Here is a 13,793-nt window from a genome sequence, read left to right as displayed (position 1 = left end):
GTTCAAGTGATATGTGCTTGCTAATATTTAGGCAATCTCTTGAGTAAAGTGACTCAACATGCAACTATTGTCGTATCTTATATTGAGTCATCTAATTAAAAAATATATATATGTTGGATGAATGCTTTGTATCTTAAAGAAACTAATGACTTTTCTTCAAGAAAGAAAAATGAGAAATTTCAACTTGAAGGATATCTTCATGTAAGATACACTAAACATTCACATGCAAACAAGAGAGAGGATCTTCTTCAGCCAAAAGTTCACACATAAGAAATCTAGTTTGGCTTGAAGAACATATAATGAATAGGTAATTTTAGATACCTTTCTCACAAATTAATTGAGCAAAGTCAATAACTTAAATCCTATTATGGCATGATTAAATTCTTTAATTATTAATTTTTGATATCATGTCTATATGTGTATTGACTGACTTATACTTTTAGAAATTGTTTCATGGTTTGCTCAATCTAAAATATTTCTATGGCTGTATCATAACCATGAAATACACAAGTATATGATTAAAACTCTGATTTAGAATGACTTGTGAGAAGCTACGAATTCTTGGGCATAATGAAAATAGTGTTTGCATGATATACCTCTATACGATACATTTCATTATTTCTTTATTCTGCTCTTTCATGTAGATTACTTGAGAATAACAAAAAGAGAGAGAGATAAAGAAAAGAAAATGGACATTGTTCAAGAGATGAAAAATCTAAGCAAAGGCAAGTACTTCAATCTTAAGGAAAAGCAAAACAAGCATAATATATTCGGCACATTTGGAAGGGATAAAATCTATAATTAATTACACTCAAACAGGGAGAGTTTGAAGTAAACATTTTAACCTTTCTATATTGCTCATCATAGGGATGGTGCCAATGGAGAGGCTAGTGGTAGTACCCGGCACTATTTGACCCAACTATTCGGTGTAGGGCATATTAGGGACGGCACAAGAGGGAGGCTAGTGGTAGTACCTCGTGCCCCTTCCCAACTCCACCGGATAGGGAGCAAATAGAGTATAGAGCATAAGAAAGTAAAAATGAAAGACAAAGTAAATGAAAGTATATAAGAAGAATCAAGTTTTTTTTTTATCACTTGAAAACATAATTTAAGGATGAAATCAATGCAAGATAATATTTAAATAGGAGGAGTTTATTTGAAAAGAATTGATTTTGATCCTTGACATGCTTGTTCTTATTATTTTAATGTATGACTTAACACTTAATATAGTGTGCATATGGTATGATGTTTTGAATTATGGGTTCTCAATATTTTGTAATGCTCCATGCTTAGATAATTTAATTGAATGTTTGAAATACTGCATAAATTTTTGGGTATTATTGAAAAGAAATTTCAGATTTGTCGTTCACAATCATCTTTAAAATCTGAAAGTTAAATAAATTTGTAAAAAGGAGAAGAGAAAGATATCTCTATTTAGGCAGAATGAATTAATCTTGATCTATCTTTCTACTTGCCTAACTTTGATACATAATATCTTAATACTTGTTAAAATATCCTCCATTTTGTATCAAAACTCAAAATTAAATACAAAGATTCTGAAAGTGCTCTAATGTTATTGAAATATGCGTTTTCAATCTTAATGATTTAAGATGAGCTATAATGTGGAAGATACATATCTCAAATTATGATTTTGAAAGCCTCAATTGAAAATCCTATGTAATTCAGAATCTGATTTTGTATACAAGCTTAGACTCAATATGATTTTTAAATAAAATCTTAATGTAAGAAAAACAGAATTAATTCTGATGCCTTTGGTTGATTGCTCCGATACGCATCCGAAACATATCATTTCTTATCTTCAAAGTGTACTAATATTGGTCCAAATGATGTGTCTTTCGATGATCTTGTTTGCAAACAAAAATTTCTAAATATATGATCTTATTTTGATATTAAAAAAATTTATTGTGCTTCATGTATCCATTGCAGAAAAACTATAATTAAGAAATTGAGTTCTATAAATAGATATACTTCAATGATCATCTATATGTTTTTCTCTCCTACATTATTAAAGACTTCCATCAATAGAGTGAATGATCTTAAAACTAGAAATATTTCAGTTCACTCAAATGACTCTAAAAGAAAGAAAATGTAAATGCTTTTGAAAGAAATTGAGCTTCAAATGAATCATTTTCTGATTAATATTTCTATACATTTTCTCTAAGATTAAGAGAAAGCATAACTTGTTCGTAAAGGATTAGAAAGAGTAATTACTACAAATTTTGGAATAATACTAGATTACTCTACATTCTCGATATTACAGAATTTCAGTGTTATTCACGTTTATCACTAAAATCTGAAATTCAACAATTTAAAATGATTAAAGAAGAATGCATCTTTTGAGGGAGAGCTTTAGATATTCAGTATCCTATCCCAAAGACACTTTATTTTGATGCATACTTTGAATTTTATGGATTGATTTTGATGAACCTCCTTATATTGCAAGACATGCTTTAATTTCCTTGAGATGAGTTCTATAAAGGTTGTCTTATCTCAAACCTTGAGTCTTATGAAAATAAGCTGAAATATATTTTTGAGATTGACAATCTTATTGAACATTATCTTAGGATTCTAAACTCTTAAATGGAATGATCAATTGAGGGGGAGAAAGAAAATTTCAGAAGGAGAGGTCTTATGGAACTTAATCGCATAAATCTATAACTAAAGGAGAGAGAAAGAACACTAAATGAAAAGTGATTCTAATACTCTCCAATATGTATCATCTGAAATTTAAATCTGAAAATCTGTATGATACACCTTGAGGCGTGTTATTTGGTTAGTATATCTCATGCATCACTCTTGAACCACATTGCAAATCTTAAGAGCCTCTAATTTAATGAAAAAGGGGGAGAATAATGTATTAAATTTTCTTGAGTATCTCTTAGAAAATCTATTTTTGGAACTTCACTAATGAGCTCTAATTGGCTTGCTTTTTGGAACTTCAATTTTGTGCAAATTCATTATTTTATGTATCAAATTGTGCTTATTTTCTAAAGAAATAAAAGAAAGTCTTTAAAAGAGCTCTAAGATGTATCAAAAATTGCATGAATGTATATTTTGATATTTGTGCCCCAATGCTCCTATTATCATAAAAGAACTTTGAAGTCATTAAGAAAATTAATTAAATTGCTCTCATGGTTGATAAAATACTTAATAGATTGGGCAAAAGGTCTTAAATGAACAAGCTTTCATACTCAGTGAAGAGAGGTTAGATTTCCACTCATGTTTTTCCTTGAATATCATTTGTAGTACTTCTTGAATTAACCTAAGGAAGATTCCACCTACACTTGATTAGAAAACTATCTGTGGTATCAAATTAGAAAACCTCTTGAATTCACACTCGATGTGTTCTGCTCTGATCTTTGTGCTTAATGTTTCACTATCTTTTTGATGTTGTCAAAAAGGGGGAGAAATATCTAAGTATATGCTATATACCTCAGAATGCTTTATTGAATACAAATCAGCTTAAAATTTAAATATGTTGATTGTGTTAAGCTGATTAAATCTAAAAGCATTATCATGAAGTATGTTTTAAATATACATGTCTTCTACTTCATGCAACTTAGCTATGTATTACTTCTAGAAAACAATATCTTTTATATTGCATATACTCCAAGTTTTGTCATCATCAAAAAGGGGGAGATTGATGACCCAAAGATTGATTCATAGATTGATTTTGATGATCACAAAACCTTGAAGTATAGATACTAATGTTTATGTTGCAAGGAGAAAGATATTTATTTTTGCAAGGAACATAGCAAGTTGGGAGAACACAAGAAGGCCTCCAAAGCTCTCAAGTTGGAAGAAAGCTACAATTTATTGGCCCAAGCTTAAAGTTCAAAGGATTCAAATTGGAGGAGTAAAATCAAAGAAAAAAATTCAAAAGAATAGTCTTCGAGTCGACTCCTGAGGAATTCGAGTCGACTCCAATGTTTACCGAGTCGACTCCGGGGAAGTATGAGTCGACTCCTAGGAGTCACAGGCAGAAAAGTCAGAGAGCAGTTTTCGGGTCTGAGATTCGAGTCGACTCCAGTGGAACGCGAGTCGACTCCGATGGTTGGTAGGTCGACTCCAAAGAAAGCAAGAGTCGACTCTCAGCGGAACACAAGGAAAAAGTGAGAGAGCATTTTTGGGACTCTGAGATTCGAGTCGACTCCCGCATTGCACGAGTCGACTCCGAGACTCCGCGACCATCAACAGACAGAAAACCAAGTTACTACCTCTGAGATTCGAGTCGACTCCCAGACAGCTCGAGTCGACTCCAAGGCAGCGCTACACCAAGATGGCAGAAGGCTGTGTTTCGCAAACTGAGAGCCGAGTCGACTCCAAGGAAGTTCGAGTCGACTCCAAGACTGGACGAGCCAAAAGACAGAGGATCGGGAGTTCGGGCTCTGAGATTCGAGTCGACTCCCAGGACAGTCGAGTCGACTCGAGAGGACAAAATTCAAAACTGGATCCACGGACTTCAGTGGATGAGCCGACTCCGAAATTCCCAGGTCAGCTCCAGAAGTTGGCGAGTCGACTCCAGGTTAAGCCGAGTCGACTCTCAGTCGAGGCAAGCACATTAATTCAAATTTGGAACAGTGGCCGAGTCGTCTCCGGTAAAACACGAGCTGACTCCTGCAACAGGCGAGCCGACTCCTGATCGCGCGAGTCGACTCCGATCCCAACGGTAACATTGTCAGAAAATGCAGACTGTGTCCAACGGCTCTTTTTCTTGTCTCTAACGGCTATATTCTTGTTTCCACGCCATCTAAAGCTATAAAAACAAGAAGAGAGCTAGGGGAGAACTCATGGAAGTGGGAGAGATCATCTAGGAAAGAGATCTCAAAGAGATTACAAAGGAAATCTCCCACAAGCACAAAAGGACCATCCAAAATGAAATAGAGAGAAGAAGAGCATCCAAGTGAATCCGAAAGCTTCCTCTCCATCCGTGTGCTGCCTCGGGGATCCTCTACTTCATGCCAAATCAGAGGAGGATCAAGTAAAGAAGAAGCCGAGCTCCTCCATCTTCAAAACTCGTTTGAGGGCTTCTCTTTACTCTATTTGTTTATATTGTCATATCTGCTTGTTTAAGAAGCTTTGATTTGTTTTTATTCTTTGTTTTAATATCTTGTAACTTGATTCAATCAAGGGATTGAATCAAGGGGTTAAAGGTTTGTTGGTGAGCCAAAGGGAAAACCAACGGTGTAAGGTTTGTTGGTGAGCCAAAGGGAAAACCAACGGGATTAAGGTTTGTTGGTGAGCCAAAGGGAAAACCAACGGGGTTTAGGTTTGTTGGTGAGCCGAGGGTAAAACCAACGTGTAAGGGTTTGATTGTGAGCCCGAGAAAACAATCGGAGTTGGTTCTAGTCGGTGAGCCTGGGAAAACCGACCGAGTTCGTTGTGCGCTCGTAAAACAACAAGTTGGGTTGTGAGCTTGTAAAACAACCGGCTGTAATCGGTAGGATTATAGTGAAATTCCCAAGAGGTCTTGGGGAGTGGATGTAGGTGCTGGGGTGCACCGAACCACTATATGTCCTTTGTGTTTGTAATGCCTCTAGTTATTGTCTAACTAACACACTTACTTACTTAGATAAATTGCTTGCTTAATTCTTATCCGCACATCCTTTAGTTGCAAGCATATTTAATCAAGTCGAAGTCTATACATCAAATCCTTGCTAAGTTTAACTTTCACTGTGCATCTATACAACTTAGCATAGTTAATCATAAAGTTTTAGAAGTAGCACAAAAGTTTTAAAAGACCCAATTCACCCCCCCTCTTGGGTTGTATCTACTGGGCAACAGATGCGCTGGATACGGATGGTTGGGAGACGCGTGAGGCGGGCTGAAGAAGAGCTGGGCTCTGTTCTGCAGTTGGGAAGAGATAAATTTATATAAAATAATGATGAAAATTATAATAAGTGCTAAGGATAAAATATTTAATCATGCAAATGTTAACACCTATCATTTATCATTATTTTGCTAGCATTAGGCTAAGTTAATTTATACTTAGATCACACTTTTGTGCTCTCATCACACCCCCCAACTAGCTTATTGCTAGTCTCTAGTAATTACGAGCAAATAATAAAATGAGAGTGCAAAAGGTGTTGGTTGATCCTTTGATGTTTTATTAGAACTAATTGCATAAAATTAAGATAAGCACTCACTTTCGTAGGAATCACGATTGCACTTAGCACGTGCAACAAGCCGTTAAACTCCTAGGTTATCCTAGTGGACGAGTGTTGTCTCGTGAGGGTTTTCAAGGATGCTACCCACAAACATCATGAATGATATGACATGAGATTCTAATAGAAATATGAAATATATCTTAAGCTAATACACATGTAATTAATTGATATATATTTTCAAGCATGGCAACTGTCAAAGCAAGGAAATATAAAAGTGTAGTGTGCATCAAATCGCATGACTTTCTCAGAGTACTAATACCTCCACCACAACAGGGCACCGCCTGAGTTTTAGGGGCACTACTAAAGTTCAAAAGTGTTTTCTACAATTTGTTAGAAACTGATCCATCAAATTTTCAAAATATCACATGTTGTCTAAATTTGTCAAGAATGGTTCACATGTAAAGAAAGAGCTATCAATCCTAACTAAACAACCCAGGTACACGGAGGTCCAATACAATGGAGTCAAACCAGCCATTACCACATATCACTAGGTTCAGCCTAACCAACTCATTCATGCTTATTTTTATTTCTTTTTTTTTTTGTCAATACACATGACAACTATAGCTATCCAACCCCATTAGGCTCTAGTAAGGTCCATGTAGCGAGCTTTCAGTCAATGACCTCCGATCCAGTTGGCTCAAGACATTAGGTGAAACACCCCTCGAACTTAATTACTCGAACCAGAGTACGCCACGAGGCCAGACTTGTCATCATAAGTATTTTTTTTTTGAATAATAATTATGCAAGGAAAGAGATGGTAGACTGAACATATAAATATTTTTATTATATATGTGACTGCATCGTGACTATAGGTCAACCAAGGTCGGATCATAAGGCACCTAAGTAATCTAGTCGGGATATTCAACCTCTATCTTTATGTGAAAATCAAATCCTGAACCTTCTGGTACGAACAAGGATACTCATACTTCTTTTACGGAAGGCTAACAAAAATGTAGTTAACAAATATAAACTCCTGAGGCCTTCCTATTGTCATTAAGTACACGTGTGGAGATCTAATAATAGGTCTCTGATCAGTCATAGTATGCATGTGTTCCTTGCCTTAATAATTGCACAAACTCAATATGAAAATACGTGTGCATTTGCTCAGAAAAGAAAGTAATAGAATAAATCAAATGCAAAAACAAGTTTTTTTTTTTTTTTTTGCAAAATATTTTCCTCCCCCCAACTTAAACATTGCATTGTCCTCAATGTAAAAGATGCAAGAAAACTATATATGAGAGACAATAGGAAAAATAATATTGGAGAGAAAAAGAATACCTTGAGCTGTTGATTTCCAGAAAAGAAGACCTACAAAATAAGAAGAAAACTAGAAATAAAACAAAAAAAATAATTCTAACTAATATACACATACCTTGGCCGTCATGCTCAGTCATAAGAGGGCTCCCCCAACGAAAAGGAGTTCTCTTCATCTGCAAAATTCTCAAGAAAAGGTTTTAATCTTTGTCCATTTACCTTAAAAATTGTGCCATCCTGTGGATTCTCAATTTTAACTGCCCCGTGTGGAAAAACAGTTTTTACAATGAAAGGACCTGTCCATCTTGATCATAACTTTTCAGGAAACAGATGTAAGCGAGAGTCATAATAAAGAACTTTTTGTGCAGGTTCAAAAGATTTTCTTAGAATTGATTTATCGTGCCTAATTTTCATTCGTTCTTTACAGAGTCTAGCATTGTCATACGCATCCCGACGAATTTCATTCAACTCACTTAATTGTAATTTTCTAGCTAAACCAGCATCTTGCAATTCAAAGTTTAATTTTCTAATGGCCCAATACGATTTATGCTCTATTTCAACAGGTAGATGACATGCTTTTCCATAGACTAGCCGATACGGGAACATACCAAGAATAGTTTTATAAGCAGTACGGTAAGCCCACAATGCGTCAAAAAGTTTTAAAGACCAGTCTTTGCGTGATGGATTCACCGTTTTCTCTAAAATTCGTTTAATCTTCCGATTGGCTAACTCTACTTGGCCACTAGTCTGCGGGTGATAAGGAGTTGCAATTCTATGAGTGATACCGTACTTTCGTAATAGGATCTCAAAAGGCTTATTACAGAAATGTTTTCCCCCATCACTAATTATGATCTTGGGCATCCCAAACCTAGAAAATATATTTTCTTTAAAAAATTTTAAAACTAGTTTGTGGTCATTTGTTCGACAAGGCACAGCTTCTACCCATTTGGACACATACTCTACACCTACTAAAATGTACTCATATCCAAAAGATGGTGGAAACGGACCCATGAAATAAATGCCCCATATGTCAAGAATTTCAATAGCAGTAATGGGCTGAAGAGGCATCATTTGCCTACGAGTTAGACTCCCAACACGTTAACATGGATCACATGTCCGACAGAACTTGTGGGCATCTTTAAATAGTGTTGGCCAATAAAAACCACATTGTAACACCTTAGCTGCCGTTTTCTTAGATGCAAAGTGACCTCCGCAAGCACTGGCATGACAAAAAGAGAGTACACTTTGCATCTCATGATCCGGAATGCATCTTCTAAAGATTTGATCATTGCAATACTTGAACAAATAAGGGGCATCATAATAATAGCTCCTTACTTCACGCAAGAAATTATTCTTATCATTCGATCCCCATTGCTCCAGCATCTAGTTCGTGACAAGAAAGTTTACGATATCAGCATACCATGGCATAGTAGAAAGTGCAAAAAATTGCTCTTCAGGGAACGAGTCCTTGATGGGCAACTGTGGCACCAAATCATGAACAACTAGCCATGATAAATGGTCAGCAACCACATTCTCTACTTCCTTTTTATCTTTGATTGTGATGTCAAATTCTTGGAGTAGAAGTATCCATCGTATTAAGCGTGGTTTGGCCTCTTTCTTATCCAGCAAATATTTTAGCGCTGCATGATCTGTGAATATAACAATAGGAGCACCAAGGATATAAGAGCGAAATTTGTCTAATGCAAATACTACTGCAAGCAATTCCTTCTCGGTGGTGGTGTAATTCATTTGAGCATCGTTCAAGGTTTTGCTTGCATAGTAAATGACATATGGCTTATTATCCTTGCGTTGTCCTAGGACAGCTCCTATCGCATAGTCGCTAGCATCGCACATGATTTCAAAAGGTAATGACCAATCGAGTGGTCGCACGATGGGTGCAGTGCTAAGCATAGACTTCAACTTTTCGAATGCCTCTTGACAGTTTTCAGTCCAATTGAACGGTGTATCAAGGGATAGGAGGTTACATAATGGTCGAGCTATGACACTAAAGTCCTTGATGAACCTCCTATAAAATCCGGCGTGACCCAAAAATGATCTAACATCTCTAACCGTCTTGGGTGCAGGTAGCTTGGCGATTAGGTCAATTTTAGCTCTATCAACTTCCATGCCCTTCGATGAAACAATATGTCCTAGGACAATTCCCTTTGGCACCATGAAGTGGCATTTCTCCCAATCAGTATCAGATTCTTTTCCATGCATCGAGCTAAGACTGCTTGTAAATGTGACAGGCAATCATCAAATGAGTCGCCAAAAATAGAGAAATCATCCATAAACACTTCTAAAAATTTCTCGTTCATATCTTCAAAAATGCTAAGCATGCATCTTTGAAATATCGCAGGTGCATTACACAACCCGAATGGCATCCAACGGAAAGCAAATGTGCCAAAAGGACAAGTGAAAGTAGTCTTCTCTTGATCTTCTGGTGAAATCTCAATTTGCTAGTATCTAGAATAGCCATCGAGAAAACAATAGAAATTGTGTCCTGCAACTCTTTCCAAAACTTGGTCTAGGAAGGGTAGGGGAAAGTGATCTTTCCTGGTGACCAAATTTAATTTTCGGTAGTCAACACACATGCGCCAACTCGTCGGAACATGAGTTGGGACTAGTTCACCCTGCTCATTTTTGACTACTGTCAGACCCGCTTTCTTAGGAACGACTTGAGTAGGACTTACCCACTTGCTGTCGGAAATTGGGTAAATAATACCCACGTCAAGCAACTTGAGGACTTCTGCTTTAACCACATCTCTCATCGTAGGATTCAACCTGCGTTGCATTTGCCTTGTGGTTTTGGCATTGTCCTCCAAATATATCCGGTGCATGCAAATTAAAGGGCTAATCCCCTTCAAGTCGGCAATAGACCACCCTAAAGCTCCTTTATGATTCTTTAGAACACAAAGTAATTTTCTTTCTTGGGCATGATCAAGATCAGATGAGATGATTATAGGAAAAGTGTCCTCGAGTCCAAGAAAGGCATACTTGAGTTTCTTCGGTAAAGGTTTCAACTCGAGCTTAGGTGCTTGTTCATGGAATGGTACTATCTTTGCTTCTCGAGGTGGCAACTGTTCAAATTCCTCTATTCTCGGTCTCCACCCATTAACCATCATGACATCCGAGTTATCTAAAACAGGTGGGACCTTATCATCAGCAGTACCTTCAGAACACCAATCTATCAAACCATTGTCGGCCGATTCAGTAAATGTTTCTTTTAACAGATATTCTTCCGCAACCCATTCAACTTTCTTACTTTCTTCATGATCACGGGGTTGTTTGCCTATACTAAAGACGTTCAGTTCCAAGGTCATATTGCCAAAAGAAAGCTTCATGACACCATTCCTACAATTGATCAATGCATTAGAAGTTGCAAGGAATGGACGTCCTAAGATGACCGAAATCTGAGATGGTGAATTGGAAGCAGGATGTGTGTCCAGTACGATAAAGTCAACAGGAAAATAGAACTTGTCTACTTGGACCAACACATCTTCAATAATCCCTCTAGGGACCTTCACTGACCTGTCAGCTAATTGTAAGGTCATAGTTGTTGGCTTCAACTCATCCAAACCGAGTTGCTCATATACCGTATATGGCAACAAGTTCACACTCGCTCCTAAATCTAGCAATGCTCGCTCAATCCTAAAATTGGCAATGATGCACGAGATAGTTGGGCAACCTGGATCCTTATATTTAGGAAGAATGTTATGCTGTAAAATTGCACTCACATTTTCAGCCAAAAATGCCTTCTTCTTGATATTTAATCGACGCTTGACAGTGCACAAATCCTTCAAAAATTTTGCATAGGAAGGCACTTGTTTGATTGCATCAAGAAGAGGTACATTGATTTTTACTTGCTTAAAAAGCTCAAAAATTTCAGAGTTTGGTTCAAGCTTTTGCAAGGGCTTTAATCTTTGTGGAAATGGTGCAGGAAAAGGACATTTAATTTTTTCAGTAGATGTTTGTGCTTCAGTTTCTTCATTATCCTTTTCTTTTGTCTTGGGAGGGTCAGAATCAGGTATGACTTGTGTTTGTTCTGGGACTGGTCGGTCAATAACCTTTCCACTTCGCAAAGTTATTATACTCTTCGCTTGTTCTTTATGCAAAGTTGAAGATGATGCATTGCTACCGCCGTAGACTTGAGGGTTAGGTTGTGGTTGAGCTGGTAGCTTACCCTTCTCTTGAGCACTTAAAGCAGTGGTCAGCGTTGTCAGTTGATTTCTTAATTCATCATTGATTTTAGCTTGACCTTGCATGAAAGATTGCAAAGTTTCTTCGAGACTGGGTTTTTGAGGGGGTGCGTGTGCATAATGAGGTTGCAGAGGTGGAGGAGTTGGGTTATATACTTGTTGAGGTTGGTCATTCCTCCACCTGAAATTTGGATGGTTCTTCCATCCAGGGTTGTAAGTACCCGAAAAAGGATTATTAAAAGATTTTTGATAGGAATTCATAACATTGGCCTGATCGTGCAAGACTTCCTTGAATGCGGGTATTGTGGGGCAATCAGTGGTGAGATGGCCAGGCATCTCGCAAATTCTACAACACTCGCTGTTATGTTCTACGGTCTTGACGGGTTCAATCCTTCTAAGTTCAATTTTCTCTACCTTCCTAGTAAGGGCTGCCATTTTAGCCTAAATATCATCCTGAGTACTAAGATTGTAAAGGCCCCCGTGTCCAATGCTAGTAGGCTTAGGCAAAGGTTTATTCACTCTATCCCCTGTATCCCATAATTGTGCAGTCTCTGCGAGAGAGTCTAAATAGTCCCATGCCTCATCGGGTTGCTTTTCCAAAAATAGACCATTGCACATAGTCTCTATAAATTGTTTTAACTGTGGAGACAACCCTTCGTAAAAGAAACTAATGGTTCTCCATGTTTCAAACCCGTGATGAGGACAAGAGAGAAGCAATTCTTTAAATCTCTCCCATCATTCATAAAATGTTTCATGGTCTTTTTGTTGGAAATTACTAATGTGCATTTTCAAAAAGTTAGTCCTTTGTGCGGGAAAGAATTTTTTCAAGAATTCTCTTTGCATATCATGCCATGTTCCTAGCGATCTAGGTCTCAAGGAGTTCAGCCATGTTTTGGCTTTATCCTTTAAGGAAAAAGGGAACAAGGTCAATTTAAGGACGTCTTCCGATACGTTTGGCACTCTAAATGTGATGCTAATTTTCTCAAAATCCTTAAGGTGAAGATAAGGGTTCTCGGATTCCATCCCATGATACTTGGGCAGCAATTGAATTACTCCTGGTTTGATTTCAAAGTGTCCTACGTTTTCAGGAATAATCATGCATGAAGGTTGACTAGTCCTAGTGGGGTGTAAGTATTGTCGAAGTGTCATAACTGGGGGTCTACTTTCATCACCATGGTGACTTCCTACATCATCATCAGCCATCTCACCAGATCTGAGATTTTGCGAAAGAGTTTTAATAATATGATCTAAGGAATTGTCAAAAGTTTTTCAATTCAAATGCCCAGTATTGTCCCTATTCCAACCTAGCATACAAAATTTAATTAAATTTTTTTTATATTTTTTTTAAAAAAATAAATATAAATATAAGTACCAACTAAAGATACCCTAAAACGACACCCTAAAACAAAAATCTATTCACAATCAAATATGCAACAAAACATTACAACTCAATTTCTAATATTTTTCTTAAATTTCTAGATAGCTCCTAACTGGTTTGAAGAGGGCACCTAAGCCTCCAATCCGGTCTAATGAATCGAGTTGACCAGGTAAGCTCCTAGGTAAGTGGAGGGGTCACGATGCGTTCGTAAAGGTCCCACTTAAAACCCACTTGCCTCGAACAGATGAACTGTCTCCCTTATAGGGACAAAGCTTGCCTAAACATCAACTAAGCCACAGAGCGAAATTGGTGCAACTTTCGGTGGTCTTCGTCCTATTGAGCTCGAATGTCCTTAGGGGCCAACGTCTAGTAGATTTTAGTTAAGCTTAGGATATTTATGCAATGGGGTGATTTTTGGGCCAAGGACGAGTGATGAAATCCCGACCTTATCTTTTTAAATGGGTTCAGCCCTTAGAATATTTTATGCTGATGCCTTATACTATATGCAACAATCAAGAGATTTTTTTTTTTAATGTTTTATGATATGACATTAAATTTCATTGAATAGGTGATCAAGCAAATTATTTATTTTTTAAAAAAATTTTATGAGTTGAAGTTTGAAATTTGAATTCTAAAATTTGAAATTTAAAATTTTAGGTTTTTCCTCTCTTTTTTTTGAATAATCACCCTTGATCTTTTATTAAAGTTTTTTTCTTAAATTTTAAATTAACAACAAGGGTTAATGAGATATGATAACAATAAAATTCTGATTCT

General features: G+C 36.8%; 1 pseudogene; it reads left to right on the top strand.

Moving 5' to 3' along the window:
• The first annotated feature begins 12,329 nt into the window (after positions 1–12,329).
• Positions 12,330–12,427, top strand: LOC120108226 (small nucleolar RNA R71; annotated as a pseudogene).
• The last annotated feature ends 1,366 nt before the right edge of the window (positions 12,428–13,793 follow it).

The sequence above is a fragment of the Phoenix dactylifera genome, chromosome 7 (genome assembly GCF_051530095.1).
Source record: "Phoenix dactylifera cultivar Ajwa chromosome 7, Ajwa_hap1_PhDact_Kaust_v1.1, whole genome shotgun sequence".
Classification (NCBI taxonomy): Eukaryota; Viridiplantae; Streptophyta; class Magnoliopsida; order Arecales; family Arecaceae; genus Phoenix; species Phoenix dactylifera.
This window is presented reverse-complemented; position numbering and strand designations above follow the sequence as displayed.